We start from the raw sequence: 19,208 nt of genomic DNA, 5'->3' as shown, positions 1-19,208 counted from the left end.
AGTCACACCCTTATGAAACATTTCAAAAATCAACATTTTCACACATGTTAAAATGCTTATCGTATGCCAGACCTAGGGGCCTTGGGGAACTTCGACGACCTTGCTTCGTAACTGCCATCGTCCTTTTCTTCTGATGATATCATGTATTTTGAAGAGACATAGTGTGATTAGCCTAAGGTCTCCCTATTGCATTTGCACCTCATTATCTGCTGAGAAGCCAAGAGCATATGCCTCCATCACAACATGGCCTGTGATCCCAATGTAATGCTAGGAATCTGTTGATAGATATGGGCAGTCGCCCATCCAGAAAGTCTCTAACTATGTAAGCTTGGCACCAAATATTATACGAAGAAGCGAACAGTTTTGCCTCATAATCAGTTTTGCCTTCAGGGCTCTAGCAACTCTATTTTTACCTCCATTTTTGCTCCATTTGTGCAAGCATCGAGCTGCTGCCACCGAACCGACCCAGTACAATTCATACCACTCTTTCTCATCACGGGAAAAGTCGGTCCCCATTTCTGTCCAACCACTTTCCAGGGAGCAGCATGTTTAGAGGTCAAGTGCATCGACTCTCTTTTGTTTTCAAGCAATCTTCTGCAAATCACCTGAGTTTTTCTTTCCTTGCTGTCTTAGTACTTGTGTGTGTGTGTGTGTGTGTGTGTGTGTGTGTGTAGTATTGCACATTTCTGGGCGTAACTAAGACCACCACTAGTGTCTCCTGTGAGTATCTCCTCACTGAGAGAATAGTGCTATCAGAAATGCCATCTATACCAGAAAGCAGAAGGTACTTATCTTTTGAGTTTAAATGTAGGCTGATCTACCCTCTTGGTTTTTTTTTTCTTAGGATAGAGGAAGATATGGGAATAGTATTCCTACACAAATCTCATGATAGTGCTTCCATCTTTAAATGAATGGTCCATCGGCCTAGCAGCTGGGGATTTCCTCAGGCTGTCTAGCAGCCAGATTTCATCTCTAGCTATAGACTTATTCAGATAGCCTTCCCCAGAGATATTCAATATTATAAACATCTTGTCATTTATAATCAAAATAACCTTAACTTTTCTTTGTAATAATTTGCAGGACAATGCTTGCTTTGAAATAAAACAAACAAACTGGGTTTAAATCCCATATCTCCACTGAAATTTATTAATGTGGAAATTATGTTACTAACATAAAATTCCTTCAAGGATTAAATGACAAAAGTTTCAAATAGTACCAGGAACATAGCAATATATGAGATGTTTCATGGTTGTCTATAAAATGTTTTTTCCTTGGGACACTTGGGTGGCTCAGTTGGTTAACTGACTGACTCTTGATTTTGGCTCAAGTCATAATCTCAGGGTCATGAGTTTGAGCCCCGCCTTGGGCTCCATGCTGAGTGTGGAGCCTGCTTAAAATTCTCTCTTCCTCTCTCTCTGCACCCCCCCCCTCTAAAAAATGTCTTTTCCTTAAAATGGAATATGAAGGGAATCTCTGTTATTTTTTAAAATCAGAAAACATAAAAGCAAGTGAGATTTAGTTCACTAAGTTCAAAAGAGTCTCTGAATCTTAAGTGTCCTAGAGATTCTAAGCAATTACAAAAATGCTTCAAGTGACCCTAAGTGGTGTCACAGTCAACTGAGGCTAAGTGTGGTACATAGCCAGAAGGCTGATGCAAGTGGTGGAGGAACAGACTCTGGAGCTCAGTTACCACTGACAGCCATGTGATCTTGCTTAAAGAACTTCACCTTCAGTTTCCTCATCTCTAAAACAGTTTCTGCCACATGGTTTGTTAGGAAGATTCAGAGTGGATACATTAAAGCATGCCTGAAACATGGAAAGCTTTTAATACAATGTTAAATACTATGGTTATGGTCGAATTAGACCACTAAGACAGAATGATGGACAGGGAAGTAAAAAATATAGGCCTCACAAAGATCCACTCTCTTGAGACCTTAAAGAATTTACTCTGGCCTGAGCATCACTCTTTAATTTTATGTGATTATTAAGAATGGTTATGCATTTTCTACATTCCGCAATTTCACTAGCTCATGCAACATGTAACCTCTCTTCCCAAGTGGTTTCTTTTGTTCAGCCCCTCTTCCCAACTGTTTTTCACCTATAAGGCACAGCTCCTTCCCTGGAAATCTCTAGCCCATGCATATTCAATCCTAACTGGGCTCAGAATTTAACTCTTTATTCCCTTGCTATCTTTTCCCTTGCTTAGTGTTTAATCATGCTGACTTAAATATAAAAACCTACAATATTTCTATTCTGTTTTTATATTTGCCTTTTGATGTATTTTAAATGCTTTATTTTAAACATTTTTGATGAAACAAAAATTCCAAGATTTTAGATACTCCATCATACCCCATTCGAATCATCCCCAAATCAAAAAGACTTGTGATTCTTAAACCATTCATTCTAAAAGAAAGGAAAACACAGATCAGTACAAAGAAAAAAAGTCAGAAATATATACTGGTGCAAGAGCTTATCTAAGTTCTGCTTACATTCCTTATAAAATTATGGTTATCAGGAACCAGCAGATTTTGACTGATAGCTTTTATTCTATTTAAGTCCAATAGGGCCCACTAAGTGTCATAAAGTCACAAGTATTGTGCAGGGTTTTTGGGTTTTTTTTCCCTTACAGGGGTTAAGTGAAGACATAATGTATTTGGAACAAGTGTATCCTTATAATATCAGCAGCAGACTTCAGTTTTATTTAAGAGAATCCATCGTGAGGCAAAATTTAAAGAAGCTGACCAAGACCAAGCAAGAAAAACTCAGACTCAATATTCTCAAGAGCCCGCTGCAGAGTAAGATTTGTTTTAAACGAATGTGGTGTCTTGGTTCAGATTTCTCAGTCTGGGGTTCTATGACAGCTAATGATACTACCTCATTCTTTTTAGGTCTTCATTATATTTTTTTAAATCATTGTATCACACATTTTAACAAGTAACTCTGGGTCCCCTGTGTCATTTCAGAGAAGGTACTTTCAAGAAGGTTATGAGAAGGCTGGTCAGGAGGGCAAAACACTTCCTGATAAAAACTGTTTCTAAGAGATATAAATAGAAGCTTTTCCAGGACTGCAGTCTGATGCTATATTGGGAATCATGTAACATTTACAATATAGTTCCATGGGAGACAACCTTGTGCTAAAACGTTGCTAAAAGAGACAGTGCCTGTGGAGTTTATCATATGTGATATTCAAAAGCAGCGGCGAATCCAATCTCCTACCTTAATCCTCACTTATTATGGTAACTAGCCTCCTGGTTTTTTGCTTCATCCAGTAAGCATGGTAGTATTTTGCCAATTAGAAGTAGAAAGTGGCAATTCCTCTCAAAATTCCATTTACTTCATCTGTAGCTGCTATGATAAAATTTAATTTTTTAAACATATAGGATAAAATGTTACATTTGAGCTTTTTGAGTGGAAGAAACACATTTAATTCAAAAAAGAGAAAGAGAATTCATTCAGTATACCCATGTAATGACCTAAAAACTTTCATGAAGAGCTAATAAGAATGCCTAAAATCCCAAATGTAGACACTAATAATTATACGTGATAGTTTAGTAAACTGTATGACAGTTTACTCAATGCTTTCCTAAAGAAACTTCACATTTTGGTATCTCAAGGGTTTTTTGGCATAAATTCTAAGTTATGATTGATATTTTCGACAATTCCTAGGAGGAAATCTTATAATTCTTATGGAAAACAGATGTGCATGATTAAGATGTTTGTGAAGCTTTGTAATTAAAATAGTCTTGTGAACTTGGATACTGATATCACTATGGCCATATTTCCTTAACACTCTCAATTTTATTACATGTTTTCAAGTTATAAACGTAATTCTTAACTTGAAGATGAAGAAAAAAGTAGGAAAATGATACCACATGGAAACCAGGGTATCAATGATAAACATAGGACTATAGACAAGATTCTTCTCAAAGACATTAAAGAGCTTACAAGATACCCCAGAATTTGCTGGAACAAGATCCGAAAGAAAACAAGAAGTCGAACTCTACACATACTTACCCTAGGAGTATTAGTGGCCATTACAGTAGGAGCAGTTGAAAGGCTAAGCAGCGCTTTTGGTGGTCTTGTGGGACTGGGAAAATAGAAGTCAAAATCAGGAACTTTTTAAGAAAGGGAACGTGAATAATTTACCCACTACAAAGAACTATACCTATAAGATAATCTGGAAGTAAGCAAGCCCTCCCTTGAACATGCAACTCAACATTGCATCATCTGTAGGGTCATGGAAGCTTAACTCCTGAACTTCATTTAAAGTGGTTCTGGACTGGTAGGACCCCATGTGTCTGGAAAAGTGAAGGAAAATCCTCTATGAAAAATGATATCATATGGAAGGCATCAGAATTTTTTTCCAAATGATTTTTGTTACAGCATTTTTTTCTTGTGAAAAGGACTTTCAAAATCCACTCACCTAGCGACCTTCAAATATGCAACACAGTTTTATTAAGTATAATTGCTTTACTGTACATTACTATATATCTCATGACTCACTCACTTTATAACTAGAAATTTGTATGTTCTGACCCCCTACACCCATTTCACCTATCCCCTCACACCCCACTTTAGGCAACCACAAAGTTGTCCTGTGTATCTATTAGCTTATTTCTTTTTATGTTTTTTTTTAGACTCCACATATAAGTGAGATCATGCAGTATTTATCTTACTCTGACTCATTTCACTTAGCATAAAACCCTCAAGTTCTATCCATGTTGTTGCAAATAGCAAGACTTCATTATTTTTATGGCTGAATAATATTCCACTGTCTAAAAATACTAGCTTCTTTATCCATTCACCCATCACTGTACATTTGTTATTTCCATGTCTTGGCTATTGTAAATAATGCCACAATAAACGTGGGGGTGCATATATCTTTTTAAGTTAGTGTTTCCATTCCCTTCATATAAATATCCAAAAGTAGGACTGCTGTGTCATGATAGTTCTATTTTTAATTTTTTGAGGAACCCCCAGTTTTCTGTAGTGGTTGCACCAATTTATATTCCCATCAACAGCACACAAATGTTCCCTTTTAATGCACATCTTCACCAATACTTGTTGTTGCTTATCTTTTTGATAGTGACCATTTTAACAAGTATGAGATGATATCTCATTGTGGTTTTGAACTGCATTTCCTTCTGATTAGTAAAAGAATTTTTAATATAATATCACAAAGTCAAATAAAATCAGGAACACAAGGAAAGATAATACCATGAATGAAAACCAACAGACACAATAAACAATTGAACACCACCCAAAAAAAGAAGCAGAACAAACAACATGACTTAATGGAATCATCAACCTCAAATGAGAAAACAATTGTACTTAAAATGCCCACAAAAGTCGACACCAATATTAACATTTTGGGTAGGGGGGTAGAGAATAGAAAATGTGACATGGCAGAATGCACCTGGGTGGCTCAGTTGGTTAAGTGCCCAACTCTTGATTTCGGCTCACATCATGATCTCAGGGTCATGAGATCAAGCCCCACACTGGGCTCCACACTCAGTAGGAGCAAGCCCTCTCTCCACCTCTCCCTCTGTCCCTCCCTCCCCTGCTCATGTGCATGTGTGCTCTCTCTCAAAAAAAAAAAAAAAAGTGACATGGCATATATGAGACAAAACTGAATAAAAATTCATTAACTGAAAAATGTAACATGAAATTTTGTGGATGGTAATAGCAATTAGCTATGCTTGAAAAAGAATTGGTGAACTTAAAATAAGGCAGTCTTGCCTGACCAGGAAGCCCAGCCGAAGAACCCAGGCAACCATGGAGCCCATCGTACAGCCATGTTTGGGTAGGGAGCCAAGCCAGCAGCCCTGTCCAACTGCTAAGAATAGCCTTGGCCCTGCATAACCAAGGAGCCTGAACAATGACCCTGGTGCAGAACCTAGTCCATGGCCCGACTGATTGCTAAATATAGCCTGTGGGCTCACCAGGGCAGGGAGCCCAGCCAGTGACCTGCCCAATTGAAGAGCATATCCTGTAGCCTCACTGACAAGGGAACATGGAAAACTACTCTACCTGACCACAGAGCACTATCCCTATCCCCGCCCAGCTGTGGGGCACAGCTGGAACCCCCTTTTGACCAGAGAGCCCAGCCAGCAACCTTGCCCTACAGTGGAGCTTTGTAGTGGCTTACCCGACAGCAAAGTTCAACTTGTAGCCCTGCCCAACTTCAGGACAGAGCCTATGGCCCTGCCTGATCACAGAGCACAACCTGAGTCTTTATCCAACCGTGAAGTTCTGCCTGAGGCCCTGCCTGAACACGGAGTCCAGCCAGGAGCACTATCTGGTAGGGGAGCACAGCATGAAAACCCATGTGACCAGGAGCAACTGTCCAGCCTAGCCCATAACCCTGTCCAATTGCAGAGTCCAACCAGTGGCACCACTCTGCCAAGGAAAACAGGCTGTGACCTCACCTGATCAGAAGTGATTGCGCAGTCCAGCTAGTGGTCTCACCTGACTGCAGAGTATAGCCAAGAACTCTGCCCAGTGAGGGAGCCCACCCACTGGCACTACTTGAACATAGAGTCCAGTCAGTTGCACTCGCACCCCAACCTCAGAACACAGGCAGTAGCCATACCCAAATAAAGACCCCAATAGCAAGCTCTGCCTGCCCAAGGACAGGACCAGCTAAGCTGTTTAATACTCCAAGCTGAGCTCACTGGTGAAGGCCTTTCCCTGTCAATGTGAACCTATGAAGTCTGGAAGAAGAGACAATTTACTCAAATGTGCAGATACCAAGGAAAGGAATCCGGGATCACAAAGAATCAGATAAACATGGCACCACCGAAGAAAAGTAATAAAGCTCCAATAACAGACCCTAAAAAACCCGAAGGTCTATGAAATGTCTAAGACTTCAGAGCAATCCTCTTAAACAAGTTCAGTAAACATGCAGACAACTAAACAAAATTAAGAGGGAAAATTCATGAACAAAATGAGAAGTTCAACAAAGAAACAGGAGACATGAAAAAAACAACAGAAATCTTAGAGCTGGAGAATACAAATGCTGAACTAAAGAATTCCATAGATAGCTTTAACAGCAGAATCAACCAAATAGAAGAACAAATAATGATCCAGAAGCAGGTCATTTAAAATTATCCAGAGAGAAGCAAAAAGAAAAATGAAAGAGGGTGCCTGGGTGACTCAGTTGGTTAAGTGCCTGCCTTCGACTCAGGTCATGATCCCAGGGTCCAGGGATCGAGGCTACAACTGGCTCCCTGCTCCGTGGGGAGCCTGCTTCTCCCTCTCCCTCTGCCTGCTGCTCCACCTACTTGTACTCTCTCTCTCTGTCAAATAAATTTTAAAAATCTTTAAAAAAAAATGAAAGAGTGAAGAAAGCCTACAATACCCCTATGGGATACCATTTTAAAAAGCGATATATGCATTATGGGACCTCCAGAAGGAGAAAAGAAGGAGAAAGGGACAGAATGTATATTTAAATTAATAATGGCTAAAATTTTCCCAAACTTGGGGAGAGAGAAAGGGACATCCAGATTCATGAGGCCCAAAGCATTCTAAATAAGTTGAACCTCAAAAAGGCTATGCCAGGGCACATTACGATTAAACTGTTAAAAATGAAAGACTTCATGCCAATAAACACATACACACATCATGAAGAAAAGAAAGATCTCAAATAAACAACCTAACTCTACACCTCAAGAAACTAGAGAAAGTAGAGAAAACTAAGCCCAAAATTAGCAGAAAGAAGAAAATAATAAAATTAGAACAGAGGTCAATGAAATAGAGGACAGGAAAACAATAAAAAAGACTAACAAAACTAAGAGTTGCTTCTTTGAAAAGAGAAATCAAATTGAAAAACCTTTAGCTAGATTAGTCAAGAAAGAGACAGAACTCAAAATTATAAATAAAAGGGGAGAAGTTGCAAGTGATACCACAGAAATACAATGACTCATAAGAGGCTACTATGAACAGCTACATACACCAACACACTGTACAACCTAGAAGAAATGGACAAATTCCTGGAGACATACACCCTATCAATGAATCAGAAATAAGTAGAAAACAGATCAATAATGTGTAAGATCAATAATGTGTAAGAAGATTGAATAAGTAATCAAAACCTTCCCAATTAAAAAAAAAAAAGGCAAGGATCAGATGGTTTCACTGGTGAATTCTGCCAAACATTTAAAGAATTAATGCCAATTCTTCTCAAATTCTTCCAAAAAGTTGAAGAGGAGAAAACATTCCCAAACTAATTTTATGAATTCAGCACTACCCTGACACCAAAGCCAGATAAGAACACTTTAAGAAAGCTATAGACCATATCACTAGTGAATATTGATGCAAAAATTCTCAAACTCCCCCAAAACTATCAAATCATATTCAACAGCACAATAAAAAGATCATATGCTGTGATCAAGTGGAATTCATATCTGGAATAGAAGGGAAAGGGTTACAAAGATCATGTAATTATCTCAAAAGTTGCAGAGAAAGCATTTGACAAAATTCAACATCCATTCATAACAAATACCTTAACAAATTGGGTATAGAAGGAACATATCTTAACAAAATGAAGATTCTATGTGATAAGCCCACAGCTAACATCATACTCAATGATGAAAGGTTGAGAGTTTTTCCTCTAATATGAGGAACAAGACGATGTGCCTATTCCCACCACTCCTATTTATATAGTACTGGAAGTCGTAGCCAGAGAATTAGAGCAAAGAAATAAACGGTACCAAAATTGAAAGAAATAAAGTAAAAGCATCTTTACTGCAGATGACATTATCATATATATATGAATATATAGAGAGAATTGTATTTCATGTATATAATTATACACACACACACACACAGACACACACAGAGAAACAGAAATAATTCTGAAGACTCCACCAAAAAACTATGTCACTAAAGAACTCAAAATCAAAAATCAGTTGTGTTTCTATACACTTACAGTGAACCACTGAAAAAGAAATAAAGAAAAAAATCCCATTTACAATAGCATCAAAAACAATAAAATACTTGGGAATAAATGTAACCAGGGAGGTGAAAGATTTGTACACTGAAAACTATAAAACTTTGATGAAAGAAATTGAAGAAGATACAAACAATTAGAAAAAATAAGTCATGTTCATAGATTGGAAGAATTTATACTGTTAAAATGTTCATATTAACCTATGGCATGTATAGATTCAACGCAATCCCTATTAAGGTTTCAATGGCATTTTTTTACAGAAAAAAAAAACCACAATCCTAAAATTCATAGGGAACCACATGCAACTCAGAATAGCCAAGGCAATCCTGAGAAAGAGGAACAATGCTGGAAGCATCACACTTCCTGATTTCAAACTATATTACAAAGCTACAGTAAATCAAAACAGTATGCTATCAGCATAAAAATGGACACACAGACCAATGGAAGAGTCCAGAAAAAAACCTATGCATATATGGTCAACTAATATTTGACAAGAGAGCCAAGAATACACAATGAAGAAAAGATAGTCTCAATGGTGCTGGGAAAACTAGATATTCACATGCAAAAGAATGAAACTGATCCCCTACCTTACAGTGCTCACAAAAATTAACTTGAATGGAATAAAAACTTGAATGTTTTTATCACAAAACTCATAGAAGAAAACAGAGAGGAAAGTTCCTTGACATTGGCCTTGCCAATAATTTTTTGGATATGACACCTAAAGCACAAACAACAAAAGCAAAAATAAATAAGTGGGACTGCATCAAACTAAAAAGCTTCTGGAAGGCAAAAGAAATGATCAATAAAATGAAAAGGCAGCCTAAGAAATGGGAGAAAATATTCATAAGCCATACATCTGATAAGGGGTTAATATCCAAAATATATTTAAAAATCCAACTCAATAGTAACTAACTAACTAAATAAATAAAAACAAATAATCCGATTTAAAAATGGGCAAAGGGCTTGAACAGACAATTTTCCAAAGAAGATATTTAAATGGCCTACAGGCACATGAAAATATGCTTAACATCACTAATCATCACAGAAATGCAAATCAAAACCATGGGATATCACCTCACACCTGTTAAAACGGCTTTTATCAAAAGATAAGACATAAATGCTGGCCAGGACATGGAAAAAAGTGCACTGTTTGTGGGAATGTAAACTGGTATAGCCACTATAGAAAACAGAATGGAGTGTCCTCAAAAAATTAAAAATAAAACTACCGTATGATCCAGCAATCCCACTTCTGGGTATATATCTGAAGAAAATGAAAACACTGCTTTTAAAAGATACCTGCACCCCCCCTTCACAGCATTACTTACATTATAGCCAAGTCACAGAAACCACCTAAGTGCCCATCAACAGATGAATAAATAAAGAAAATGTGGTGTGTGTTTGTGTGTGTGTGTGTGTGTGTGTGTGTGTGATATTACTCAGCCACAAAAAAGAAGGAAATCCTGCCATTTCCAACAATATGGATGCACCTTGAGGGCATTATGCTAAATGAAATAATTCAGACAAAGACAAATACTGTATGATCTCACTTCTTTATGGAGTAAAACACTGAACTCATAGAAACAACAGATTGGTGGTTGCCAGGGGTAGGCTTGAAGGGGTGAGGTAGGGAGAAATGGGTCAATGTGGTCATAGGTACAAACTTCCAGTTACAAGATGAGTAGGTTCTGGGGACGTGATGAACAGCATGGTGACTATAGTTAACACTACTATTGTATAATGGAAAATTGCTGAAAGAGTAGATCTTAGAAGTTCTGAACACACACAAACACACTCACAGACACACAAATGGTAACTATGTGAGATGATGGATGTGTTAACTAACTTTATTGTGGTAATCATTTCACAATATATACATATACGAAATCATCACATTGTACACCTTAAACTTACAAAATGTTATGTGTCAATTATATCTCCATAAAGCTGGAAAAGAGTATCACAGAGATATTTTACACTCTTTCTACTAAGTCTGTGAAATCCTATGTGTATTTTTTAAAAAGATTTATTTATTTATTTTAGAGAGAGTGAGAGCATGCAGGAGAGCACAGGTTGGGGGACGGGCAGAGGCAGAGAATCTCAAGCAGACTCCTCACCAAGGGTGTAGCCCATCGCAAGGCTCGATCTCACAACCCATGAGATCATCACCTGAGCCAAATCTAAGAATTGGTTCCTCAACTGACTGAGCCACCCAAGCCCCCCTCCTATGTGTATTCTAAACAACAGCACATCTCAATTTGCACCTGCCACATTTCAATTGTTCAATAGCCACAAGTGGCATATGCCCAAAGCATTGCAAAGCACAGGTTTCAACACTCCAAGAGATGAGCAGATTTTTGCATATGAAATAATGTAAATAATTGTAGCCAGAGTGTGGACTGTGGTGGATTAATATGACCACAAATATTTTGCAGTTCTTCCCATTAAATAGTGGAATCTATTTTTCCACTCCTTGAAGCTAAGCTCTCACCTTTTGACTTGCTTTGACTCATAAAATGTAATAGAAGTGGTGTTGTATGAGTTCCAGGGCCCAATTCTCAAGAAGGGTTTTAGCGTTTTCTTCACACTCTTGGAAAATAGCCCTCCCATTTGAGGTGGCCTGGAAGCAACTACTGAAAGATGAGAGACTTCACAGATCATTGATCATGGGCATTGGCCAATACTAAGTCTCCAGATATGCGAGTGAAGCTACCTTAGACACCCTCTCCTCCCCGATCAGGCCATCAGATGACTGCTGCTGTAAGACTAAACCCAGGAGAGATCAGCAGAACTGCCTAGCTTATCCCAGTATCATTAGCCTGCTCTGCCGTTGAGATTCTCCAAACAGCCCTCTTTACTAATTACTGGCATTTACATGGCAAGGACACATCTCTGAGGCCACTACTTTCCAACATGCCACTAGACAAAAGCATTCAACCTCTCCATTCTCAGCCTTACATTCCTAAGTTCAATAAGATATGTAATAATAGGCCCCTTGTCAATGTTTTCTAAGACCTCTGGTTCTCTCTTTCTTCCCCTCCAACTCTCTCTCCCTCTGCGTAGTTTAGGAATCTCAGCTTATATGATGGGAGGATAGGCAGCTACTTCTGCCCAATCACTTCTTCTCCCAATTTTTTTCCCATCTTACAGCTCTTCAGTGAGAGCCTTCTTTTGGATAATGTATACCTAGCTAAAATGAAGTGCATCATAGGTCTCAAGTATACAATTGATGGTGGGGGAAGAATGAGAAATATATCAATTATTTGTACATCATCCTATCACATTCATTTGTCCAAATAAATTGCAGCATATGGTCAGTAAATTATCTTATAATTCTTATAAACACTGCCACACTTCGCATATAGTAGATACCAAATTGGTCATTTTAATTTGTTGATTGAGCCAATAAGTCCATAGAGAGAATGTACACCCTTTACATGGTCAGTTTTTCTCTCCTCCAGAGGAAGGTTTTACCTCTGATCCTTTGAAGTCAATAGGCATCTTTCTCTAAACAGCTACAGAGACTACTAGTGCCTACTGGATAATTTGCTGTTTGGAGACAAATGGAGAAGAGGATATGGGGAGGGAGAGAGAGTGTTCTTGTGTACTTTGCATCCACAAAAGCATATTCTTAGTTCCATTCTGGCTGGAAAAAGAGAATCAGGTCCAGCAGTTCTTAACCTATAATTTTTTGGTGCTTTGATTAATTCAGGGGCACAATAACCATAGTTTACAATGTGCTTCAAATAAATATTTTTAAGATTTATTGATTTTAGAGAGTGAGAGAGAGAGTGAGTGAATTGGAGGAGGGACAGAGGGAGAGGGAGAGAATCCTCAAGCAGACTCCCCGCTGAGCATGGGGCCCCACGTGGGGCTTGATCCCAGGACCCTGAGATCATGACCTGAGCCAAAATCAAGAGTCCAATGCTTAACTGACTGAGTCACCCAGGCATCCCTCAGTCAAGTAGATTTTATATCTTGCTGATTTTCTAAAATGTCCTTATAAATGATTCTTTTATTGTTATTATTATAAGACAGTGTGATTATGTCGACACAGATATAATATATGTGGGGATCTGTGGAAGACTCTGGAGTGTTGATCTAGCGTGAAACATAAATCAGATATCATTCATTATGTGAGTCTCCACTCACTTTCCAAGTTATCAAGATAATTAGCAGACGTCAAGAGCTCAGAGTTACCTAAAGAGCAGCATTTTTTTCAAAATTCAAATCATCAACTATTTATCTCTTTTAGACCTTTAATTGAAACTTCAAGGCAAATTAATAAAAATATTTTTGGAAAAAGAATAAAATAAATATATCACATATTTTATATACCATGTGTATGCCAAAGTTTACAAAGTAAGGAAAACCTACCATGCAAATCAAGAGAGCCGAGAAGTAGAAGAGCATTGGTGAATTTGGGAGACACTTAGAAGTTTCCAATAAAAATTCTGACTAAACCTTTATGATTCTGGAGAGCTAACTTCAAGGTCTGGTTAACTATTTTAGATTATTAGCTTCACTTAGTAAATTACTATTTCCAAAAAGTAATAATTGCAGTACATGTGTATCTAATATCCAAGTATTCACTGCAAATGACACTGTTTCTCAGAAAAAAGTTCCTTCCTTTTTAAAAATATTGTTAATCCAAAAAGAAGGACACGAAAAGGAAATGATCCTTAGTGTGAGTTTTGCCCTCCCCACTCAGTTTATTTTCTTTCTGAATCTAGATATTTCATTTCATCAACCCGGATAGTTTCATCATTATACTAGATTTTGATGTCAAATTAAACTGGATTTCATGGAACCAGTGACTATAAACAGGCCCAATAAACCGCAAGGACTTCTCAGAGAAACACTTGGAAATAACAAAATATAAATGATGAGTATCGTTATTCTGTCTTTAAATAGTGAATCATTTTCTAAATCTAGATTTTTATTTCAAATAGTCTGATTCAAAATTTATTATATTAGTACTTTTGTTGAAAAAGTGTATTGAGCCAAGTCTTCCTTGGTGCCAAAGTCACTCCCCAAGAGTCAACATAACAGTTCCAAAAAGCAGAGTTCCAGTAGCTTGAGAGAGTTAACGCTCCTCTTGAAGGATTAATTTAAATCCAAAGAAAATACAAACTCATAAATGTAGAGATTTTCATTAAATGGAAATTAAGAGAAGCACTTTGAAGGACTGGTACAGAGAAAACTAGGTTAAGAAATATCCTTTCAGTTGGAAAGAATAATAACCACGTAAAAACTACTAAAGGTTATTTAAACACAAATATCTTATGACGTCTATTTGGCCATAGTGTTTGGAATGTTTAAGAACACTGGGGATTGTTAAAAACACAATATGCAAACTTTGTAACACACATAAGTGTTTTTCCCTCAGACTCTCAAAGCAAGCAGAATTTCCCCCCTAGATCCCAGGTATCTATGCCCATACAGAATGCTTTCCAGCCGACTCTCCTTCTTGGCTCAGAATCTCAGGTATGGTTTGCAGGATGTGAATGAAGTTAATTACTTAATCTGTGATCAGGATGCCAACCCACCTCATGTCCTCAGGGACCTTGTTCTATCTGTTACAGACTCGTTCTCCAATACCTTCAACATCTTTATTTGCGCAGCCGAGTTGGCACCTGTAATCGTCCCCTCTCTGCAGGGTGACGGGTGCTCTATGTGAGAGGCGGCTATGTTCCCAATACACAGGCAATTTCTCCAGGATCTACTTCCTACGATTTGCTTCAATGCCTTTCATGACAGCTCTATTTACTCTGTTTTTATCTTATTGCCTTAAATCAGGAGTCTCCCTTTAGATTCATTAAATTGAAAAAACAGCTTTGATTTTCTCTCTCATCTCGGAGGACTTTGGAGGACTCTTTGTTTTGCAGCCTAGCGGCCAGCCCTGCCCATCCCTCACACAGCTGGCTGCTTCCTGGTTCTTGCACCCACCTCATGGCCTGGCCTTAGTTGGCCTCTATTTATCCCCCACATATGGACTCAGCCCAAACTGAATCTTTTCTTACAGCTTTTTTTTTTTTTTTAAGATTTTATTTATTCGAGAGAGACAGAGAGAAGCACAAACCGGGGAAGAGACAGGGAGGGAGAAGCAGACTCCCTGCTGAGCAGAGCGCCCAACGCAGGGCTCGATCCCAGGACCCCGAGATCATGACCTGAGCTGAAGGCAGGTGCTTAACCAACTGACCCACCCAGGTGCCTCTTTTCTTACAGCTTTAAAAGATAGGTCTGCCCTATCTACAAAAACCTTTCATTGCTCATCCCAAACCTTCTACAGCCCTAATCTTCTCTCTCCTTCCTTTTTTTGGTCAAGCTCCTTGTAAGCATAATCTCCCCTCAGCTTCCACTTCTTTACCTACAACCCTGGGGATACTGGCTTCTGTTCTCAGCAGCATATTGAATTTGCTCCTGCTGAGAATGTCACTGACCTACTTACTAGCTCCAATGGATACTCTCCTGAATTTATTTTAGTTCAACTTTCGGTGGCCTAAGACTCTACGGACCATTCCTGTTTTTCTTGGAATTCTGTCCTATGATATGTGTGGTACTCCTTTCTTCTGGCTTCCTGCTGGGGAACAATGGCAGTAAGTACTAAAGAAATCGATCTCAAGCATGCACAAAAGCATGTGGTACCACATATTGGTACAAAGTGGCACAAAACTGCATACACATGCTGTCTTTTGATCTTAATAGCTACTTGTTCAATGAGGGGCCCAGGAATTATCTCAAGTTCATTATAATTTTAGAGGACAAAGAGGCTGGTCTGGGGCCTGTTAGACTGATAGCCCTTAGCAGACAAGTTGTATCAGAGCCTAATGCTTCTCCACCTAGGAGGTCACCTATTCAGAACTGGGATTCTCCTGCACTTGAGGCATATAGGGTTCCCCAAACTTTCCTGATGGAAAAAGAAACAAACAAACAAACAAAAAAAGGAATGAGAGGTGAAAAGTGGGACGGAGTCAATTCTTTGCTTCTACTGGAGTTTTCAGAGTGGTTGCTGAGACGAAGGGCTAAAAGCAAGCTGGAGGGTAAGGAGGTGGTTCAAATAACACAGTGGCACCCCTAGAACAGTTTAGTGGAAGGTAAGTGTGGGCCTGCTTTCCCCTCCCACCGAAGTTTCTTACAGTTCGACAAATAGTCATGGAGTGTCCATTATGTCCCAGGCCTTCTTTTGGGCAATGGAGACACAAGGATGAGGAAGCACAGCTTTGATCCTCAAGGAGCAGCAATCTAGCAGATACTTCCTTCAGGTGGGCATGAAAAATATGGCAAAACATCAGGAATCCTTCACTCATCTGGTGGAGTCTCTCCCTCTTTCTCTGCCGTATTCACCAACTCATGTAGATGGAATCTCGAATTTTACCCCTCAGTCCCCTTATAGTCCTATTCATATCTTCACTTCTGAGCTCCCATAATGACATCTTGGAGGAAGAATTTATCACTAGCTTCCCTTTGTCAAAGGAATTTCATTTCTAGTAAATTTATTCTAGGAGATATCAATGTATCTACTGCATTATTCTTTAAGATATGATGCCTCTGTTGGATAAAACATTGGCAGGGTCTTTTGGCTTATCCCATGTTATCCACATTTCTGTTCTTTCCTAAGTATTCCTACTGCTTTGGGATTTTAGTCATTAAGAGGACAACCAAATTGAATCAAAACAATTATGCAATATTATGCATGCCAAGGTTTCCTGGCACCTCTTGCCAGAAATTCTACAGTGTGAGAGTGCATTGCCCAAATATTTTATTTACATTCAACTTGTACCAAGGTATTGTGCTAAGAATAGGAATGAATATATAGCCTGTTTGTTCAGAAAATTAAGCCACATAGCCAAATTTGGACTGGTTAATGTCGTATCTCCCTCATGAATAGAGAATATGGAATTGAAAAATGACTAGCATGGAGGACAGAGTGACTCAGAAATCTAAGAATAGCCAAATCATGTGAAAAGACCCAAAAGCTGCTTCAAAATGAACTGCATCTGCCTGACTCACAAACCCAGCAAATTACAATATTTAAATCTATGCAAAGTAGCATTTCACCAGTATTTATCTGCATATTTACTTTTGCTTTGAGTTGGTATGGGTTTGCCTTCCTACTGTGAGATAGTTTATTAGTCCAAAGGTGTATGCTAGCTCAAAAAAAAAAAAAATCTAGATCTAGTTTATTTTGTTTTGTTTCTTTTGGATTATAAATTAATAACTTGGGCTGTTTGTAATCATTTTAAGAATAGATTTGAAACTACATTTTGGAGAAGCCACATGCTCTTCAGAGGTCTAGAAGACGCCAAGCACCAAATTCACTGAGAAAGGGAGATAATATGAGAGAGAGCCTCAGACACTATGGGAGGTCCCCTTTTGCTCTAGGTAAGCTCCTCATCTAGGATCCTGGGAATAACCAGACCCCCTAAATAGAGTGTTTCCTCTGCTTTAGTGATATAAGCCACTTTCATGGTATCTAATTAGAAACAGAACTGAGAGTAGTCTGAGAGGACATATTCTTTGCTATTCTCATCACCATACTCATCCCTGATAAACCATCAAGAAATGAATTCAGGACGAGGTCACTGGAACTGAGTGTCACCCCACATTAGTCACCTCGGTCAGGCCCCTCATCACCAACACACTGTACCCTCTGAAGTTCCCACGCTTTGATCAGTAAACACACCTACAGCCTGAATCCCTTCCACGAAAGCCTTAGTATCCCTTGCTTTAATTAACATCTCGGTCTCATCCTGGGCTCAGCTTCCCCTGCAGCCCTTTCACATGGAAGTTGTTTCTTACTTCTGAAAACCATCTACCATGTCTGTCACTGCCATTTCCACATGGTCATTTATCGGGGTAACCCCTTCTTCTTCTGAGTTCATGTCACCTGGAGAGAATACCCAATCCCCTTCATTCCTACTGCAATGACCTGTGTTTTGTTTAAAGCTGCTGTTGCAGTGTTGAAATTTTAAGTAATTTTTGATCAGGCCTTACATATTCATTTTGCATTGGGCCTCACGACTGATGTAGCCCGTCCTGTTCCTATAGGTAGTCTTGCCTCTTCTACACTAATAACTCAGGCTATTTTTTAAAAAAGATTTTTTTAAATTATTTATTTATTTATTTATTTGAGAGACAGAGAGAGAGCACACATGTACACGAGGGAAGGTTGGGGGGGGCAAGGAGGAGTAGAGGGGGAAGGAGTAGAGGGGGAGAAGCACAGGAGGAGGGAGAGGGACAAGCGGACTCCCCACTTAGCAGGGAGCCCGACTTAGGACTCAATCTTAGGACCCAGAGCTCATGACCTGAGCTGAAACCAAGAGTTGGGAGGCTTAACAGACTAAGCCACCTGGGCAGCCCCAGGCTATTATTTTTATCACTTGAATCATGACACTCCCTTGGATGAAACACATCGATGGCTTTCATTGCATTGAGAACCAAGTTCTCTCTCATATCTGGTCTACAAAGACCTACCTGGTTGAGCTAGAGGCCTCCCTCCCCCAATTCAACACTCACTGAAGCTACACAGGCATGTTTCAGATTGTTGTATGCAGCAGTTCCTTCCCTGCCTCGGACCCTTTGCTCATGTGGTTTTCTTCCTCTGCAGCACTCTTTCCCACACTACAACCTTCTCATCATTCAAGGCTTAGCTTCAGTAGGGCTTTCTGTGGCAGGATGTGCTTATTGCCATCATAACCCCCAAATCTCAGTGGCTTATTCAAAAAAAGGTTCATCCCTCAGTCACGATACAGTATAATCAGCTGGTTTCTACAGCCAGCCTTCCTAACGAGGATTCAGGGGTCCTTTGCAGTAGGGTGGCTTCACCACTTTCTAAAGCCTCAGATTCCCTCGCTGGACTGGCTGTGCCCAGCAGGAAGACGAAAGACCCACGTGTGGGGCATCACAGCAGAGGTGTGACACCCAGTCTCAGAGAGGAGCTTGCCCATCTTGCCTTCATGCCACTGGCTCCATGAATGTATAAAAGAGCCTGGGAGATGTTGTTTAGCTTTGTGCCCGGAAGGGAAACAAAATGGGTTTGAGTGCTATTACTATCTTGGCCACTGTCCCCTACTCAGAGTCTCTCTGACCTTGAATCACAAACAGCTCATCTCTATTTTACTGTACTCTTGTAACCAATTTCTCTCACCTCAACTTGTTGATTTATTTTTTGCCTTTTATTTGTTTAGACTTTCTTGTCTACTAGAATGCAAATGCCTTGTGGGCAGAGATCTTACCGATCTTTTTCACTGTTACAACC

This window comes from Ursus americanus, chromosome 25, assembly GCF_024610735.1.
Source record: "Ursus americanus isolate L20-20 chromosome 25, mUrsAme1.1.p, whole genome shotgun sequence".
Taxonomy (NCBI): Eukaryota; Metazoa; Chordata; class Mammalia; order Carnivora; family Ursidae; genus Ursus; species Ursus americanus.
Note: the sequence above shows the minus strand (reverse complement) of the source record.